Raw genomic sequence first — 23,361 nt, forward strand, 5'->3', positions numbered from 1 at the left:
AATATACAAATAATACAAATACAAATAAATGTCAAATGCAAATATTTCAGCAGATTGCTAAAAAAAATATATATATATATACACATTTAAATGCAGACACCCTTATCCAAGAAAACAAAAAAATTGCTGAAGCACAGAAAGTACAGTGGCTAAGATAAGTGTTTAATGAGCAAAACCAGGTGTCTGACCTCCATGCATTTGGGTAAAATGTTGTGTTTGTGAAATAATAGATTGAAAAGTATAAAAGCTACACTGTAAAACCAAATTGTAAATCATTTATTTGACACGCTTTTCAAACACATCACTGGGTTTATGATTTGAAATGTTAGGAATTAAACACTGTGTGATGTTTATTTTATAAACTCTTGGACGTGTGTGATTTTTAACACTTTTTAAACATTCATACGTGTTTATAAAAGGGCTGGTGTTTAAAATCTAAACGTTAAAGTATAGCAAAAATGGCACAAATTAAACACATAACGTTTAACAATTATTTAGAGTTCCAAATGACTAAACACCTGTGCTATACCACGTATATAGACGAATAAACACTGCTGTTTAGGAATAGAGCACATCTATTTTTTTTTTTTTAGATGCCATTTATGCCATTTAGATTTAAACGTTTCACACATTCTGTAGTTTTAGTGTACAGTAAATGCATGAAAAGAAGACAAATGTAACCATAATGCAGTCAAATTTTTAATGTCACTTAGATAATGTCACACTCTGCTTATTATCATCAAATTGAAATGTCCCGGCCCAATATAATGCATGCTGTGACTTTGATGGGTTTTTTTTTAAAATGTATTAATGATCAATGCAGTGATAATAACTGCAGCTTTTATGCATGCTTTCCTGTTTAAACATGTGTAAATCATTTATATAGATCAGTGTTCGCGCTAGGCCGCGCCATTGCGCCAATGCCCCCCTAAAATAAAAAAATGTAACCTTATGGAGTCTATAGTAAGATCCAAAATGGAAAATTACCTATATGGTAACAATATCCTGGGAGACAGTCAGCATGGTTTTAGGAAAGGGAGATCGTGTCTAACTAACCTGCTTGACTTTTTTGAGGATGCAACATTGACAATGGATAATAACAAAGCATATGACATGGTTTATTTAGATTTCCAGAAAGTTTTTGATAAAGTCCCGCATAAAAGATTAATTCTCAAACTGAACGCAGTAGGGATTCAAGGAAATGCATGCACATGGTTTAGGGAGTGGTTAACATGTAGAAAACAGAAAGTACTGATTAGAAGAGAAACCTCAAAATGGAGTGAGGTAACCAGTGGTGTACCACAGGGATCAGTATTAGGTCCTCTGCTATTCCTAATCTACATTAATGATTTAGATTCTGATTTAGTAAGCAAACTTGTTAAATTTGCAGACGACACAAAAATAGGAGGAGTGGCAAACACTTGTTTCAGCAGCAAAGGTCATGACAGCATTCAGAACTTGGCAGACACTTGTCAAATGACATTTAATAGAGAAAAGTATAAAGTATTGCATGCAGGCAATACAAATGTGCATTATAAATATCATATGGGAGATACTGAAATGGAAGAAGGGAACTATGAAAAAGACCTAGGAGTTTATGTTGACTCAGAAATGTCTTCATCTAGACAATGTGGGGAAGCTATAAAAAAGGCCAACAAGATGCTCGGATATATTGCGAGAAGTGTTGAATTTAAATCAAGGGAAGTAATGTTAAAACTTTACAATGCATTAGTAAGACCTCACCTAGAATATTGTGTTCAGTTCTGGTCACCTCGTTACAAAAAGGATATTACTGCTCTAGAAAGAGTGCAAAGAAGAGCAACCAGAATTATCCCAGGTTTAAAAGGCATGTCGTATGCAGACAGGCTAAAAGAATTTAATCTATTTAGTCTTGAACAAAGAAGACTACGCAGTGATCTGATTCAAACATTCAAAATCCTAAAAGGTATAGACAATGTCGACCCAGGGGACTTTTTTGACCTGAAAAAAGAAACAAGGACCAGGGGTCACAAATGGAGATTAGATAAAGGGGCATTCAGAACAGAAAATAGGAGGGACTTTTTTACACAGAGAATTGTGAGGGTCTGGAACCAACTCCCCAGTAATGTTGTTGAAGCTGCACCCTGGGATCCTTCAAGAAGCTGCTTGATGAGATTCTGGGATCAATAAGCTACTAACTACCAAACGAGCAAGATGGGCTGAAGAGCCTCCTCTCGTTTGTAAACTTTCTTATGTTCTTATCCAACCAAGCTATTTCAGTTTTTATTTTTAATAAGTTTTCTACAAATTTCTAGAATTTTAATGCATTTTAATTCCAGGCTATAAGGCAACAAAAGTTCGGCCAGGCTGTATATATACATGCACATTTTGAAAAAGATGCATGGACGGCAAATAAAGTAAATTAAAAAAAAGCTTAACAAAGATGTTACTTACCTTTAGATCTCATCTATTCTAGATAAGGGTTAGAACATAACGGTAAGGAAGAGACATATGTTTGTTATTTTGGAAGTATGTATATTCTCAGCACAGCACAATTGCGTTTGTGAGAGCAGTGTCTGGGAGGCGCCATGTTGTGGGGCATTAGGTAAAGGTACTCGGACACCATTTTGGTGAGGGGCATAATATGACCTTGTACATTACTGTAAGCTTGGTAAATATTATTATTATTATTATTATTACTATTAGTTATGTGGCAGAAACCTTCATCCAAGGTGACTTACACGGCAGTACAATGTTACAGCGCAAGAACAATATTTAAGTACAGTAAGTGCAAATACTACTAGAATACAATATGAGATGTAACAATTTAGGATTGCAGGGCGTGAAATGACCGACGGCACTGGTGACAATTGCCACAATGCCTCTCAAATTAAAAAAAAAAAAAAAAAACTTACGCCAAAAGTTGCCTCTATGCCCGCCCGTCATAGCCGCCAGTGTCCCTCAAAGAAAGAAAACAACGCTGAATCAATATGGGTCAGAATAATGGACAAAAAGTCAAAGGGCATAATAATAGGAGCATGATATAGACCTCCAAATTCAGACGCCAAGCAAAATAATCTGTTATACAATGACATTAGGAATGCGTGTAACAAAGGAGAAGCCATACTAATGGGGGATTTCACCTTCCCCCATATAAAATGGGAAAACCCGGTGGGGAGCACGACGGACGAAATTGAAATGGTGGAAATGACAAATGACTGCTTCCTAACGCAATTTGTCAAGGCACCGACTAGAGGGGAGGCATGCCTTGATTTAGTCTTTTCAAATAATGAAGACAGAATAACTAAAACAGAGGTCAGAGAGCCATTGGCAAACTCAGATCACAACATGGTCTCATTTGAAGTATTTTTTAAAACCCCAAAAGTAATGACTAAAGCTAAGGCTTACAATTTTAGAAAAGCAAACTATGAAGGTATGAAACAGAGACTAACAGAAGTAGATTGGAGTAAAATAGAGAAAACATGCACAGGAAAAGGATGACTGTTTTTTAAAAATGTAGTACTAGAGGTGTAAATCAATTACATCCCAAAAGTAGACAAATCTGAATCTAAAACAAAATGGTTTAATAGATCAATTAAAAAAATATTCAACGAAAAAAGGCACTTTACAGAGCGTTTAAAAAGGACTAAAAACAAAGTACACAGAAAGAGTACTTGGAGCTGCAAACGCAAGTCAAAAAGGAAGTTAGAAAGGCCAAGAGAGAGATAGAAATCAATATTGCTAAGGGAGCTAAAACCAATTCCAAAATGTTTTCCCAATATTATAACAGCAAGAGAACATTCTAAGAGGAGGTTAAATGTCTAAGAGACACAAATGGCTAAATCATAGATGAAGAAAAAAAATAGCAAATATATTAAATGATTACTTTTCACAGGTTTTTACAAAGGAGGACACGACAACATGCCCCACATGTCGACCTGTTCCTGTCCAGTTTTTAAAAACTTTAGCATAACAGAAGCCGAAGTGTTAAAGGGACTAGGAACTCTTAAAATAAACAAATCCCCTGGGCCGGATTAGATCCTCCCAATAGTACTCAAAGAAATGAAATAAGTTATTTACAAACCGCTAACCAAGATCATGCAACAGTCACAATAGAACATGCAACATGGGATGCACAGGACACAGTGACAATCACACATTCAATATGGGATGTACAGGACAGTCTGTGTAATAATTGTGCAATGTTACCAGTACCATTAAAGGTAATTCAATGTGAGACCAGTATTACAAAACACATACATACACAAAGTACAGAATTCTAGAAACAAACTTTATTATAAAGTTCTTAAGAACATAAGAAAGTTTACAAACAAGAGGAGGCCATTCAGCCCATCTTGCTCGTTTGGTTGTTAGTAGCTTATTGCACTCACTTATTACTTCACCTGCCATAGCACTGTCAATAGAGTGCACACCATGGGACTGATTCACCTACCATAGCACTGTCAATAGAGTGTACACCATGGGACTGATTCACCTGCCACAGCACTGTCAATAGAGTGCTCACCATGGGACTGATTCACCTGCCATAGCACTGTCAATAGAGTGCACAGCATGGGACAGATTCACCTGCCACAGCACTGTCAATAGAGTGCACACCATGGGACTGATTCACCTGCCATAGCACTGTTAATAAACTGTACTCCATGGGACTGATTCACCTGCCACAGCACTGTCAGTAGAGTGCACACCATTGGACTGATTCACCTGCCACAGCACTGTCAGTAGAGTGCACACCAGGGGACTGTTTCACCTGCCATAGCACTGTCAATAGTGTACACCATGGGACTAATTCACCTGCCACAGCACTGTCAATAGAGTGTACACCATGGGAATGATTCACCTGCCATAGTACTGTCAATAGAGTGCACACAATGGGACTGATTCACCTGCCATAGCACTGTCAATAGTGTACACCATAGGAGTGATTCACCTGCCAAAGCACTGTCAATAGAGTGCACACCATGGGACTGATTCACCTGCCACAGCACTGTCAAAAGAGTGCACACCATGGGACTGATTCACCTGCCACAGCACTGTCAATAGTGTGCACACCATGGGACTGTTTCCCCTGCCACAGCACTGTCAATAGAGTGCACACCATGGGACTGATTCACCTACCACAGCACTGTCAATAAACTGTACACCATGGGACTGATTCACCTGCCACAGCACTGTCAATAGAGTGCACGTCATGGGACTGATTCACCTGCCACAGCACTGTCAGTAGAGTGCACACCATGGGACTGATTCAGCTGCCACAGCACTGTCAATAGTGTACACACCATGGGACTGATTCAGCTGCCACAGCACTGTCAATAGTGTACACACCATGGGACTGATTCACCTGCCATAGTACTGTCAGTAGAGTGCACACCATGGGACTGATTCACCTGCCACAGCACTGTCAGTAGAGTGTACACCATTGGGACTGATTCACCTGCCATAGCACTGTCAATAGTGTACACCATAGGACTGATTCACCTGCCACAGCACTGTCAATAGAGTGCACACCATGGGACTGATTCACCTACCACAGCACTGTCAATAGTGTGCACACCATGGGAATGTTTCACCTGACACAGCACTGTCAATAGAGTGCACACCATGGGACTGATTCACCTGCCACAGCACTGTTAATAGAGTGTACACCATGGGACTGATTCACCTGCCATAGCACTGTCAATAGAGTGCACACAATGGGACTGATTCACCTGCCATAGCACTGTCAATAGAGTGTACACCATGGGACTGACTCACCTGCCACAACACTGTCAATAGAGTGTACACCATGGGACTGATTCACCTGCCATAGCACTGTCAATAGAGTGTACACCATGGGACTGATTCACCTGCCATAACACTGTCAATAGAGTGTACACCATGGGACTGACTCACCTGCCACAGCACTGTCAATAGAGAATACACCATGGGACTGATTCACCTGCCATAGCACTGTCAATAGAGTGCACACCATGGGACTGATTCACCTACCATACCACTGTCAATAAACTGTACACCATGGGACTGATTCACCTGCCACAGCATTGTCAATAGACTGCACACCATGGGACTGATTCACCTGCCACAGCACTGTCAATAGAGTGCACACCATGGGACTTATTCACCTGCCACAGCGCTGTCAATACAGTGTATACCATGGGACTGATTCACCTGCCATAGCACTGTCAATTGAGTGCACACAATGGGACTGATTCACCTGCCACAGCACTGTCAATAGAGTGCACACCATGGGACTGACTCACCTGCCATAGCACTGTCAATAGAGTGCACACCATGGGACTGATTCACCTGCCATAGTACTGTCAATAGTGTACACCATGGGTCTGATTCACCTGCCACAGAACTGTCAATAGAGTGCACACCATGGGACTGATTCACCTGCCATAGCACTGTCAATAGAGTGTAGACCATGGGACTGATTCACCTGCCACAGCACTGTCAATAGTGTGCACACCATGGGACTGTTTCACCTACCACAGCACTGTCAATAGAGTGCACACCATGGGACTGATTCACCTACCATAGCACTGTCAATAGTGTACACCATAGGACTGATTCACCTGCCATATCACAGTCAGTAGAGTGCACACCATGGGACTGATTCACCTGCCACAGCATTGTCAATAGAGTGCACATCATGGGACTGATTCACCTGCCACAGCACTGTTAGTAGAGTGCACACCATGGGACTGATTCACCTGCCATAGTACTGTCAACAGTGTACACCATAGGACTGATTCACCTGCCATATCACTGTCAATAGAGTGCACACCATGGGACTGATTCACCTGCCATAGCACTGTCAATAGAGTGTACACCATGGGACTGATTCACCTACCATAGCCCTGTCAATAGAGTGTACACCATGGGACTGATTCACCTGCTACAGCACTGTCAATAGAGTGCACACAATGGGACTGATTCACCTGCCACAGTGTTGTCAATAGAGTGCACACCATGGGACTGATTCACCTGCCACAGCACTGTCAATAGAGTGCACACCATGGGACTTATTCACCTGCCACAGCGCTGTCAATACAGTGTATACCATGGGACTGATTCACCTGCCATAGCACTGTCAATAGAGTGCACACCATGGGACTGATTCACCTACCATAGCACTGTCAATAGTGTACACCATAGGACTGATTCACCTGCCATATCACAGTCAATAGAGTGTACACCATAGGAGTGATTCACCTGCCAAAGCACTGTCAATAGAGTGCACACTATGGGACTGATTCACCTGCCAAAGCACTGTCAATAGAGTGCACACCATGGGACTGATTCACCTGCCAAAGCACTGTCAATAGAGTGCACACTATGGGACTGGTTCACCTGCCATAGCACTGTCAATAGAGTGTAGACCATGGGACTGATTCACCTGCCACAGCACTGTCAATAGAGTGCACACCATGGGACTGATTCACCTGCCACAGCACTGTCAATTGAGTGCACACCATGGGACTGATTCACCTGCCACAGCACTGTCAATAGTGTGCACACCATGGGACTGTTTCACCTGCCACAGCACTGTCAATAGAGTGCACACCATGGGACTGATTCACCTACCATAGCACTGTCAATAGTGTACACCATAGGAGTGATTCACCTGCCATAGCACTGTCAATAGAGTGTACACCATTGGGACTGATTCACCTGCCATAGCACTGTCAATTGAGTGCACACAAAGGGACTGATTCACCTGCCATAGCACTGTTAATAGAGTGTACACCATGGGACTGATTCACCTGCCATAGCACTGTCAATAGAGTGCACACCATGGGACTGATTCACCTGCCACAGCACTGTCAATAGTGTACACCATAGGACTGATTCACCTGCCATATCACAGTCAATAGAGTGCACACCATGGGACTGATTCACCTGCCACAGCACTGTCAATAGAGTGCACATCATGGGACTGATTCACCTGCCACAGCACTGTTAGTAGAGTGCACACCATGGGACTGATTCACCTGCCATAGTACTGTCAACAGTGTACACCATAGGACTGATTCACCTGCCATATCACTGTCAATAGAGTGCACACCATGGGACTGATTCACCTGCCATAGCACTGTCAATAGAGTGTACACCATGGGACTGATTCACCTACCATAGCCCTGTCAATAGAGTGTACACCATGGGACTGATTCACCTGCCACAGCACTGTCAATAGAGTGCACACAATGGGACTGATTCACCTGCCACAGTGTTGTCAATAGAGTGCACACCATGGGACTGATTCACCTGCCACAGCACTGTCAATAGAGTGCACACCATGGGACTGATTCACCTACCATAGCACTGTCAATAGTGTACACCATAGAACTGATTCACCTGCCATATCACAGTCAATAGAGTGTACACCATAGGAGTGATTCACCTGCCAAAGCACTGTCAATAGAGTGCACACTATGGGACTGATTCACCTGCCAAAGCACTGTCAATAGAGTGCACACCATGGGACTGATTCACCTGCCAAAGCACTGTCAATAGAGTGCACACTATGGGACTGATTCACCTGCCATAGCACTGTCAATAGAGTGTAGACCATGGGACTGATTCACCTGCCACAGCACTGTCAATAGAGTGCACACCATGGGACTGATTCACCTGCCACAGCACTGTCAATTGAGTGCACACCATGGGACTGATTCACCTGCCACAGCACTGTCAATAGTGTGCACACCATGGGACTGTTTCACCTGCCACAGCACTGTCAATAGAGTGCACACCATGGGACTGATTCACCTGCCATAGCACTGTCAATAGAGTGTACACCATGGGACTGACTCACCTGCCACAACACTGTCAATAGAGTGTACACCATGGGACTGATTCACCTGCCATAGCACTGTCAATAGAGTGTACACCATGGGACTGAATCACCTGCCATAACACTGTCAATAGAGTGTACACCATGGGACTGACTCACCTGCCACAGCACTGTCAATAGAGAATACACCATGGGACTGATTCACCTGCCATAGCACTGTCAATAAACTGTACACCATGGGACTGATTCACCTGCAACAGCATTGTCAATAGACTGCACACCATGGGACTGATTCACCTGCCACAGCACTGTCAATAGAGTGTACACCATGGGACTGATTCACCTGCCATAGCACTGTCAATTGAGTGCACACAATGGGACTGATTCACCTGCCACAGCACTGTCAATAGAGTGCACACCATGGGACTGACTCACCTGCCATAGCACTGTCAATAGAGTGTAGACCATGCGACTGATTCACCTGCCACAGCACTGTCAATAGAGTGCACACCATGGGACTTATTCACCTGCCATAGTACTGTCAATAGTGTACACCATGGGTCTGATTCACCTGCCACAGAACTGTCAATAGAGTGCACACCATGGGACTGATTCACCTGCCATAGCACTGTCAATAGAGTGTAGACCATGGGACTGATTCACCTGCCACAGCACTGTCAATAGTGTGCACACCATGGGACTGTTTCACCTACCACAGCACTGTCAATAGAGTGCACACCATGGGACTGATTCACCTGCCATATCACAGTCAGTAGAGTGCACACCATGGGACTGATTCAGCTGCCACAGCACTGTCAATAGAGTGTACACCATGGGACTGATTCACCTGCCATAGTACTGTCAATAGTGTACACACCATGGGACTGATTCACCTGCCACAGCACTGTCAGTAGAGTGCACACCATGGGACTGATTCAGCTGCCACAGCACTGTCAATAGAGTGTACACCATTGGGACTGATTCACCTGCCATAGCACTGTCAATAGTGTACACCATAGGACTGATTCACCTGCCACAGCACTGTCAATAGAGTGCACACCATGGGACTGATTCACCTACCACAGCACTGTCAATAGTGTGCACACCATGGGAATGTTTCACCTGACACAGCACTGTCAATAGAGTGCACACCATGGGACTGATTCACCTGCCACAGCACTGTTAATAGAGTGTACACCATGGGACTGATTCACCTGCCATAGCACTGTCAATAGAGTGCACACAATGGGACTGATTCACCTGCCATAGCACTGTCAATAGAGTGTACACCATGGGACTGACTCACCTGCAACAACACTGTCAATAGCATGTACACCATGGGACTGATTCACCTACCACAGCACTGTCAATAGTGTGCACACCATGGGAATGTTTCACCTGACACAGCACTGTCAATAGAGTGCACACCATGGGACTGATTCACCTGCCACAGCACTGTTAATAGAGTGTACACCATGGGACTGATTCACCTGCCATAGCACTGTCAATAGAGTGTACACCATGGGACTGATTCACCTGCCATAACACTGTCAATAGAGTGTACACCATGGGACTGATTCACCTGCCATAGCACTGTCAATAGAGTGCACACCATGGGACTGATTCACCTGCCACAGTGTTGTCAACAGTGTACACCATAGGACTGATTCACCTGCCATATCACTGTCAATAGAGTGCACACCATGGGACTGATTCACCTGCCATAGCACTGTCAATAGAGTGTACACCATGGGACTGATACACCTACCATAGCCATGTCAATAGAGTGTACACCATGGGACTGATTCACCTGCCACAGCACTGTCAATAGAGTGCACACAATGGGACTGATTCACCTGCCACAGTGTTGTCAATAGAGTGCACACCATGGGACTGATTCACCTGCCATAGTACTGTCAACAGTGTACACCATAGGACTGATTCACCTGCCATATCACTGTCAATAGAGTGCACACCATGGGACTGATTCACCTGCCAAAGCACTGTTAATAGAGTGCACACTATGGGACTGATTCACCTGCCATAGCACTGTCAATAGAGTGTACACCATGGGACTGATTCACCTGCCACAGCACTGTCAATAGAGTGCACACAATGGGACTGATTCACCTGCCACAGTGTTGTCAATAGAGTGCACACCATGGGACTGATTCACCTGCCACAGCACTGTCAATAGAGTGCACACCATAGGACTGATTCACCTGCCATATCACAGTCAATAGAGTGTACACCATAGGAGTGATTCACCTGCCAAAGCACTGTCAATAGAGTGCACACTATGGGACTGATTCACCTGCCAAAGCACTGTCAATAGAGTGCACACCATGGGACTGATTCACCTGCCAAAGCACTGTCAATAGAGTGCACACTATGGGACTGATTCACCTGCCATAGCACTGTCAATAGAGTGTAGACCATGGGACTGATTCACCTGCCACAGCACTGTCAATAGAGTGCACACCATGGGACTGATTCACCTGCCACAGCACTGTCAATTGAGTGCACACCATGGGACTGATTCACCTGCCACAGCACTGTCAATAGTGTGCACACCATGGGACTGTTTCACCTGCCACAGCACTGTCAATAGAGTGCACACCATGGGACTGATTCACCTGCCATAGCACTGTCAATAGAGTGTACACCATGGGACTGACTCACCTGCCACAACACTGTCAATAGAGTGTACACCATGGGACTGATTCACCTGCCATAGCACTGTCAATAGAGTGTACACCATGGGACTGATTCACCTGCCATAACACTGTCAATAGAGTGTACACCATGGGACTGACTCACCTGCCACAGCACTGTCAATAGAGAATACACCATGGGACTGATTCACCTGCCATAGCACTGTCAATAGAGTGCACACCATGGGACTGATTCACCTACCATACCACTGTCAATAAACTGTACACCATGGGACTGATTCACCTGCAACAGCATTGTCAATAGACTGCACACCATGGGACTGATTCACCTGCCACAGCACTGTCAATAGAGTGCACACCATGGGACTTATTCACCTGCCACATCGCTGTCAATACAGTGTATACCATGGGACTGATTCACCTGCCATAGCACTGTCAATTGAGTGCACACAATGGGACTGATTCACCTGCCACAGCACTGTCAATAGAGTGCACACCATGGGACTGACTCACCTGCCATAGCACTGTCAATAGAGTGCACACCATGGGACTGATTCACCTACCACAGCACTGTCAATAGTGTGCACACCATGGGAATGTTTCACCTGACACAGCACTGTCAATAGAGTGCACACCATGGGACTGATTCACCTGCCACAGCACTGTTAATAGAGTGTACACCATGGGACTGACTCACCTGCCACAACACTGTCAATAGAGTGTACACCATGGGACTGATTCACCTGCCATAGCACTGTCAATAGAGTGTACACCATGGGACTGATTCACCTGCCATAACACTGTCAATAGAGTGTACACCATGGGACTGATTCACCTGCCATAGCACTGTCAATAGAGTGCACACCATGGGACTGATTCACCTGCCACAGCACTGTCAATAGTGTACACCATAGGACTGATTCACCTGCCATATCACAGTCAATAGAGTGCACACCATGGGACTGATTCACCTGCCACAGCACTGTCAATAGAGTGCACATCATGGGACTGATTCACCTGCCACAGTGTTGTCAACAGTGTACACCATAGGACTGATTCACCTGCCATATCACTGTCAATAGAGTGCACACCATGGGACTGATTCACCTGCCATAGCACTGTCAATAGAGTGTACACCATGGGACTGATTCACCTACCATAGCCCTGTCAATAGAGTGTACACCATGGGACTGATTCACCTGCCACAGCACTGTCAATAGAGTGCACACAATGGGACTGATTCACCTGCCACAGTGTTGTCAATAGAGTGCACACCATGGGACTGATTCACCTGCCATAGTACTGTCAACAGTGTACACCATAGGACTGATTCACCTGCCATATCACTGTCAATAGAGTGCACACCATGGGACTGATTCACCTGCCATAGCACTGTCAATAGAGTGTACACCATGGGACTGATTCACCTACCATAGCCCTGTCAATAGAGTGTACACCATGGGACTGATTCACCTGCCACAGCACTGTCAATAGAGTGCACACAATGGGACTGATTCACCTGCCACAGTGTTGTCAATAGAGTGCACACCATGGGACTGATTCACCTGCCACAGCACTGTCAATAGAGTGCACACCATGGGACTGATTCACCTACCATAGCACTGTCAATAGTGTACACCATAGGACTGATTCACCTGCCATATCACAGTCAATAGAGTGTACACCATAGGAGTGATTCACCTGCCAAAGCACTGTCAATAGAGTGCACACTATGGGACTGATTCACCTGCCAAAGCACTGTCAATAGAGTGCACACCATGGGACTGATTCACCTGCCAAAGCACTGTCAATAGAGTGCACACTATGGGACTGATTCACCTGCCATAGCACTGTCAATAGAGTGTAGACCATGGGACTGATTCACCTGCCACAGCACTGTCAATAGAGTGCACACCATGGGACTGATTCACCTGCCACAGCACTGTCAATTGAGTGCACACCATGGGACTGATTCACCTGCCACAGCACTGTCAATAGTGTGTACACCATGGGACTGTTTCACCTGCCACAGCACTGTCAATAGAGTGCACACCATGGGACTGATTCACCTGCCATAGCACTGTCAATAGAGTGTACACCATGGGACTGACTCACCTGCCACAACACTGTCAATAGAGTGTACACCATGGGACTGATTCACCTGCCATAGCACTGTCAATAGAGTGTACACCATGGGACTGATTCACCTGCCATAACACTGTCAATAGAGTGTACACCATGGGACTGACTCACCTGCCACAGCACTGTCAATAGAGAATACACCATGGGACTGATTCACCTGCCATAGCACTGTCAATAGAGTGCACACCATGGGACTGATTCACCTACCATACCACTGTCAATAAACTGTACACCATGGGACTGATTCACCTGCAACAGCATTGTCAATAGACTGCACACCATGGGACTGATTCACCTGCCACAGCACTGTCAATAGAGTGCACACCATGGGACTTATTCACCTGCCACAGCGCTGTCAATACAGTGTATACCATGGGACTGATTCACCTGCCATAGCACTGTCAATTGAGTGCACACAATGGGACTGATTCACCTGCCACAGCACTGTCAATAGAGTGCACACCATGGGACTGACTCACCTGCCATAGCACTGTCAATAGAGTGTAGACCATGGGACTGATTCACCTGCCACAGCACTGTCAATAGAGTGCACACCATGGGACTGATTCACTTGCCATAGTACTGTCAATAGTGTACACCATGGGTCTGATTCACCTGCCACAGAACTGTCAATAGAGTGCACACCATGGGACTGATTCACCTGCCATAGCACTGTCAATAGAGTGTAGACCATGGGACTGATTCACCTGCCACAGCACTGTCAATAGTGTGCACACCATGGGACTGTTTCACCTACCACAGCACTGTCAATAGAGTGCACACCATGGGACTGATTCACCTGCCACATCACAGTCAGTAGAGTGCACACCATGGGACTGATTCAGCTGCCACAGCACTGTCAATAGAGTGTACACCATGGGACTGATTAACCTGCCATAGTACTGTCAATAGTGTACACACCATGGGACTGATTCACCTGCCACAGCACTGTCAATAGAGTGCACACCATGGGACTGATTCACCTGCCACAGCACTGTCAATAGAGTGCACACCATGGGACTGATTCACCTGCCACAGCACTGTCAGTAGAGTGCACACCATGGGACTGATTCAGCTGCCACAGCACTGTCAATAGAGTGTACACCATTGGGACTGATTCACCTGCCATAGCACTGTCAATGGTGTACACCATAGGACTGATTCACCTGCCACAGCACTGTCAATAGAGTGCACACCATGGGACTGATTCACCTACCACAGCACTGTCAATAGTGTGCACACCATGGGAATGTTTCACCTGACACAGCACTGTCAATAGAGTGCACACCATGGGACTGATTCACCTGCCACAGCACTGTTAATAGAGTGTACACCATGGGACTGATTCACCTGCCATAGCACTGTCAATAGAGTGCACACAATGGGACTGATTCACCTGCCATAGCACTGTCAATAGAGTGTACACCATGGGACTGACTCACCTGCAACAACACTGTCAATAGCGTGTACACCATGGGACTGATTCACCTACCACAGCACTGTCAATAGTGTGCACACCATGGGAATGTTTCACCTGACACAGCACTGTCAATAGAGTGCACACCATGGGACTGATTCACCTGCCACAGCACTGTTAATAGAGTGTACACCATGGGACTGACTCACCTGCCACAACACTGTCAATAGAGTGTACACCATGGGACTGATTCACCTGCCATAGCACTGTCAATAGAGTGTACACCATGGGACTGATTCACCTGCCATAACACTGTCAATAGAGTGTACACCATGGGACTGACTCACCTGCCACAGCACTGTCAATAGAGAATACACCATGGGACTGATTCACCTGCCATAGCACTGTCAATAGAGTGCACACCATGGGACTGATTCACCTACCATACCACTGTCAATAAACTGTACACCATGGGACTGATTCACCTGCAACAGCATTGTCAATAGAGTGCACACCATGGGACTGATTCACCTGCCACAGCACTGTCAATAGAGTGCACACCATGGGACTTATTCACCTGCCACAGCGCTGTCAATACAGTGTATACCATGGGACTGATTCACCTGCCATAGCACTGCCAATTGAGTGCACACAATGGGACTGATTCACCTGCCACAGCACTGTCAATAGAGTGTAGACCATGGGACTGATTCACCTGCCACAGCACTGTCAATAGAGTGCACACCATGGGACTGACTCACCTGCCATAGCACTGTCAATGGAGTGTAGACCATGGGACTGATTCACCTGCCACAGCACTGTCAATAGAGTGCACACCATGGGACTGATTCACCTGCCATAGTACTGTCAATAGTGTACACCATGGGTCTGATTCACCTGCCACAGAACTGTCAATAGAGTGCACACCATGGGACTGATTCACCTGCCATAGCACTGTCAATAGAGTGTAGACCATGGGACTGATTCACCTGCCACAGCACTGTCAATAGTGTGCACACCATGGGACTGTTTCACCTACCACAGCACTGTCAATAGAGTGCACACCATGGGACTGATTCACCTACCATAGCACTGTCAATAGTGTACACCATAGGACTGATTCACCTGCCATATCACAGTCAATAGAGTGCACACCATGGGACTGATTCACCTGCCACAGCACTGTCAATAGAGTGCACATCATGGGACTGATTAACCTGCCACAGCACTGTTAGTAGAGTGCACACCATGGGACTGATTCACCTGCCATAGTACTGTCAACAGTGTACACCATAGGACTGATTCACCTGCCATAGCACTGTCAATAGAGTGCACACAATGGGACTGATTCACCTGCCATAGCACTGTCAATAGTGTACACCATGGGACTAATTCACCTGCCACAGCACTGTCAACAGAGTGTACACAATGGGACTGATTCACCTGCCATAGCACTGTCAATAGTGTACACCATGGGACTGATTCACCTCCCATAGTACTGACAATAGTGTACACCATGGGACTGATTCGCCTGCCATAGCACTGTCAATAGAGTGCACACAATGGGACTGATTCACCTGCCATAGCACTGTCAATAGTGTACACCATTGGACTAATTCACCTGCCACAGCACTGTCAACAGAGTGTACACCATGGGAATGATTCACCTGCCATAGTACTGTCAATAGAGTGCACACCATGGGACTGATTCACCTGCCACAACACTGTCAATAGAGTGTACACCATGGGACTGACTCACCTGCCACAGCACTGTCAATAGAGAATACACCATGGGACTGATTCACCTGCCATAGCACTGTCAATAGAGTGCACACCATGGGACTGATTCACCTACCATACCACTGTCAATAAACTGTACACCATGGGACTGATTCACCTGCAACAGCATTGTCAATAGACTGCACACCATGGGACTGATTCACCTGCCACAGCACTGTCAATAGAGTGCACACCATGGGACTTATTCACCTGCCACAGCGCTGTCAATACAGTGTATACCATGGGACTGATTCACCTGCCATAGCACTGTCATTTGAGTGCACACAATGGGACTGATTCACCTGCCACAGCACTGTCAATAGAGTGCACACCATGGGACTGACTCACCTGCCATAGCACTGTCAATAGAGTGTAGACCATGGGACTGATTCACCTGCCACAGCACTGTCAATAGAGTGCACACCATGGGACTGATTCACCTGCCATAGTACTGTCAATAGTGTGTAGACCATGGGACTGATTCACCTGCCACAGCACTGTCAATAGTGTGCACATCATGGGACTGATTCACCTGCCACAGCACTGTTAGTAGAGTGCACACCATGGGACTCATTCACCTGCCATAGTACTGTCAACGGTGTACACCATAGGACTGATTCACCTGCCATATCACTGTCAATAGAGTGCACACCATGGGACTGATTCACCTGCCATAGCACTGTCAATAGAGTGTGCACCATGGGACTGATTCACCTACCATAGCCCTGTCAATAGAGTGTACACCATGGGACTGATTAACCTGCCACAGCACTGTCAATAGAGTGTACACCATGGGAATGATTCACCTGCCATAGTAATGTCAATAGAGTGCACACAATGGGACTGATTCACCTGCCATAACACTGTCAATAGTGTACACCATAGGAGTGATTCACCTGCCAAAGCACTGTCAATAGAGTGCACACTATGGGACTGATTCACCTGCCCAAGCACTGTCAATAGAGTGCACACCATGGGACTGATTCACCTGCCACAGCACTGTCAAAAGAGTGCACACCATGGGACTGATTCACCTGCCACAGCACTGTCAATAGTGTGCACACCATGGGACTGTTTCCCCTGCCACAGCACTGTCAATAGAGTGCACACCATGGGACTGATTCACCTACCACAGCACTGTCAATAAACTGTACACCATGGGACTGATTCACCTGCCACAGCACTGTCAATAGAGTGCACGTCATGGGACTGATTTACCTGCCACAGCACTGTCAGTAGAGTGCACACCATGGGACTGATTCAGCTGCCACAGCACTGTCAATAGAGTGTACACCATGGGACTGATTCACCTGCCATAGTACTGTCAATAGTGTACACACCATGGGACTGATTCACCTGCCAAAGCACTGTCAATAGAGTGCACACCATGGGACTGATTCACCTGCCACAGCACTGTCAATTGAGTGCACACCATGGGACTGATTCACCTGCCACAGCACTGTCAATAGTGTGCACACCATGGGACTGTTTCACCTGCCACAGCACTTTCAATAGAGTGCACACCATGGGACTGATTCACCTGCCATAGCACTGTCAATAGAGTGTACACCATGGGACTGACTCACCTGCCACAACACTGTCAATAGAGTGTACACCATGGGACTGATTCACCTGCCATAGCACTGTCAATAGAGTGTACACCATGGGACTGATTCACCTGCCATAACACTGTCAATAGAGTGTACACCATGGGACTGACTCACCTGCCACAGCACTGTCAATAGAGAATACACCATGGGACTGATTCACCTGCCATAGCACTGTCAATAGAGTGCACACCATGGGACTGATTCACCTACCATACCACTGTCAATAAACTGTACACCATGGGACTGATTCACCTGCAACAGCATTGTCAATAGACTGCACACCATGGGACTGATTCACCTGCCACAGCACTGTCAATAGAGTGCACACCATGGGACTTATTCACCTGCCACAGCGCTGTCAATACAGTGTATACCATGGGACTGATTCACCTGCCATAGCACTGTCAATTGAGTGCACACAATGGGACTGATTCACCTGCCACAGCACTGTCAATAGAGTGCACACCATGGGACTGACTCACCTGCCATAGCACTGTCAATAGAGTGTAGACCATGGGACTGATTCACCTGCCACAGCACTGTCAATAGAGTGCACACCATGGGACTGATTCACTTGCCATAGTACTGTCAATAGTGTACACCATGGGTCTGATTCACCTGCCACAGAACTGTCAATAGAGTGCACACCATGGGACTGATTCACCTGCCATAGCACTGTCAATAGAGTGTAGACCATGGGACTGATTCACCTGCCACAGCACTGTCAATAGTGTGCACACCATGGGACTGTTTCACCTACCACAGCACTGTCAATAGAGTGCACACCATGGGACTGATTCACCTGCCATATCACAGTCAGTAGAGTGCACACCATGGGACTGATTCAGCTGCCACAGCACTGTCAATAGAGTGTACACCATGGGACTGATTAACCTGCCATAGTACTGTCAATAGTGTACACACCATGGGACTGATTCACCTGCCAAAGCACTGTCAATAGAGTGCACACCATGAGACTGATTCACCTGCCACAGCACTGTCAATAGAGTGCACACCATGGGACTGATTCACCTGCCAAAGCACTGTCAGTAGAGTGCACACCATGGGACTGATTCAGCTGCCACAGCACTGTCAATAGAGTGTACACCATTGGGACTGATTCACCTGCCATAGCACTGTCAATGGTGTACACCATAGGACTGATTCACCTGCCACAGCACTGTCAATAGAGTGCACACCATGGGACTGATTCACCTACCACAGCACTGTCAATAGTGTGCACACCATGGGAATGTTTCACCTGACACAGCACTGTCAATAGAGTGCACACCATGGGACTGATTCACCTGCCACAGCACTGTTAATAGAGTGTACACCATGGGACTGATTCACCTGCCATAGCACTGTCAATAGAGTGCACACAATGGGACTGATTCACCTGCCATAGCACTGTCAATAGAGTGTACACCATGGGACTGACTCACCTGCAACAACACTGTCAATAGCGTGTACACCATGGGACTGATTCACCTACCACAGCACTGTCAATAGTGTGCACACCATGGGAATGTTTCACCTGACACAGCACTGTCAATAGAGTGCACACCATGGGACTGATTCACCTGCCACAGCACTGTTAATAGAGTGTACACCATGGGACTGACTCACCTGCCACAACACTGTCAATAGAGTGTACACCATGGGACTGATTCACCTGCCATAGCACTGTCAATAGAGTGTACACCATGGGACTGATTCACCTGCCACAACACTGTCAATAGAGTGTACACCATGGGACTGATTCACCTGCCATAGCACTGTCAATAGAGTGTACACCATGGGACTGATTCACCTGCCATAACACTGTCAATAGAGTGTACACCATGGGACTGACTCACCTGCCACAGCACTGTCAATAGAGAATACACCATGGGACTGATTCACCTGCCATAGCACTGTCAATAGAGTGCACACCATGGGACTGATTCACCTACCATACCACTGTCAATAAACTGTACACCATGGGACTGATTCACCTGCAACAGCATTGTCAATAGACTGCACACCATGGGACTGATTCACTTGCCATAGTACTGTCAATAGTGTACACCATGGGACTGATTCACCTACCACAGCACTGTCAATAGTGTGCACACCATGGGAATGTTTCACCTGACACAGCACTGTCAGTAGAGTGCACACCATGGGACTGATTCACCTGCCACAGCACTGTCAATAGAGTGTACACCATGGGACTGATTCACCTGCCATAGCACTGTCAATAGAGTGTACACCATGGGACTGACTCACCTGCCACAACACTGTCAATAGAGTGTACACCATGGGACTGATTCACCTGCCATAGCACTGTCAATAGAGTGTACACCATGGGACTGATTCACCTGCCATAACACTGTCAATAGAGTGTACACCATGGGACTGACTCACCTGCCACAGCACTGTCAATAGAGAATACACCATGGGACTGATTCACCTGCCATAGCACTGTCAATAGAGTGCACACCATGGGACTGATTCACCTACCATACCACTGTCAATAAACTGTACACCATGGGACTGATTCACCTGCAACAGCATTGTCAATAGACTGCACACCATGGGACTGATTCACCTGCCACAGCACTGTCAATAGAGTGCACACCATGGGACTTATTCACCTGCCACAGCGCTGTCAATACAGTGTATACCATGGGACTGATTCACCTACCACAGCACTGTCAATAGTGTGCACACCATGGGAATGTTTCACCTGACACAGCACTGTCAATAGAGTGCACACCATGGGACTGATTCACCTGCCACAGCACTGTTAATAGAGTGTACACCATGGGACTGATTCACCTGCAACAGCATTGTCAATAGACTGCACACCATGGGACTGATTCACCTGCCACAGCACTGTCAATAGAGTGCACACCATGGGACTTATTCACCTGCCATAGCACTGTCAATTGAGTGCACACCATGGGACTGATTCACCTACCACAGCACTGTCAATAGTGTGCACACCATGGGAATGTTTCACCTGACACAGCACTGTCAATAGAGTGCACACCATGGGACTGATTCACCTGCCACAGCACTGTTAATAGAGTGTACACCATGGGACTGATTCACCTGCCATAGCACTGTCAATAGAGTGCACACAATGGGACTGATTCACCTGCCATAGCACTGTCAATAGAGTGTACACCATGGGACTGACTCACCTGCAACAACACTGTCAATAGCGTGTACACCATGGGACTGATTCACCTACCACAGCACTGTCAATAGTGTGCACACCATGGGAATGTTTCACCTGACACAGCACTGTCAATAGAGTGCACACCATGGGACTGATTCACCTGCCACAGCACTGTTAATAGAGTGTACACCATGGGACTGACTCACCTGCCACAGCACTGTCAATAGAGTGCACACCATGGGACTGACTCACCTGCCATAGCACTGTCAATAGAGTGTAGACCATGGGACTGATTCACCTGCCACAGCACTGTCAATAGAGTGCACACCATGGGACTGATTCACTTGCCATAGTACTGTCAATAGTGTACACCATGGGTCTGATTCACCTGCCACAGAACTGTCAATAGAGTGCACACCATGGGACTGATTCACCTGCCATAGCACTGTCAATAGAGTGTAGACCATGGGACTGATTCACCTGCCACAGCACTGTCAATAGTGTGCACACCATGGGACTGTTTCACCTACCACAGCACTGTCAATAGAGTGCACACCATGGGACTGATTCACCTGCCATATCACAGTCAGTAGAGTGCACACCATGGGACTGATTCAGCTGCCACAGCACTGTCAATAGAGTGTACACCATGGGACTGATTCACCTGCCATAGTACTGTCAATAGTGTACACACCATGGGACTGATTCACCTGCCAAAGCACTGTCAATAGAGTGCACACCATGGGACTGATTCACCTGCCACAGCACTGTCAATTGAGTGCACACCATGGGACTGATTCACCTGCCACAGCACTGTCAATAGTGTGCACACCATGGGACTGTTTCACCTGCCACAGCACTGTCAATAGAGTGCACACCATGGGACTGATTCACCTGCCATAGCACTGTCAATAGAGTGTACACCATGGGACTGACTCACCTGCCACAACACTGTCAATAGAGTGTACACCATGGGACTGATTCACCTGCCATAGCACTGTCAATAGAGTGTACACCATGGGACTGATTCACCTGCCATAACACTGTCAATAGAGTGTACACCATGGGACTGACTCACCTGCCACAGCACTGTCAATAGAGAATACACCATGGGACTGATTCACCTGCCATAGCACTGTCAATAGAGTGCACACCATGGGACTGATTCACCTACCATACCACTGTCAATAAACTGTACACCATGGGACTGATTCACCTGCAACAGCATTGTCAATAGACTGCACACCATGGGACTGATTCACCTGCCACAGCACTGTCAATAGAGTGCACACCATGGGACTTATTCACCTGCCACAGCGCTGTCAATACAGTGTATACCATGGGACTGATTCACCTGCCATAGCACTGTCAATTGAGTGCACACAATGGGACTGATTCACCTGCCACAGCACTGTCAATAGAGTGCACACCATGGGACTGACTCACCTGCCATAGCACTGTCAATAGAGTGTAGACCATGGGACTGATTCACCTGCCACAGCACTGTCAATAGAGTGCACACCATGGGACTGATTCACTTGCCATAGTACTGTCAATAGTGTACACCATGGGTCTGATTCACCTGCCACAGAACTGTCAATAGAGTGCACACCATGGGACTGATTCACCTGCCATAGCACTGTCAATAGAGTGTAGACCATGGGACTGATTCACCTGCCACAGCACTGTCAATAGTGTGCACACCATGGGACTGTTTCACCTACCACAGCACTGTCAATAGAGTGCACACCATGGGACTGATTCAC

This window comes from Acipenser ruthenus, chromosome 59 (assembly GCF_902713425.1).
Source record: "Acipenser ruthenus chromosome 59, fAciRut3.2 maternal haplotype, whole genome shotgun sequence".
NCBI lineage: Eukaryota > Metazoa > Chordata > Actinopteri > Acipenseriformes > Acipenseridae > Acipenser > Acipenser ruthenus.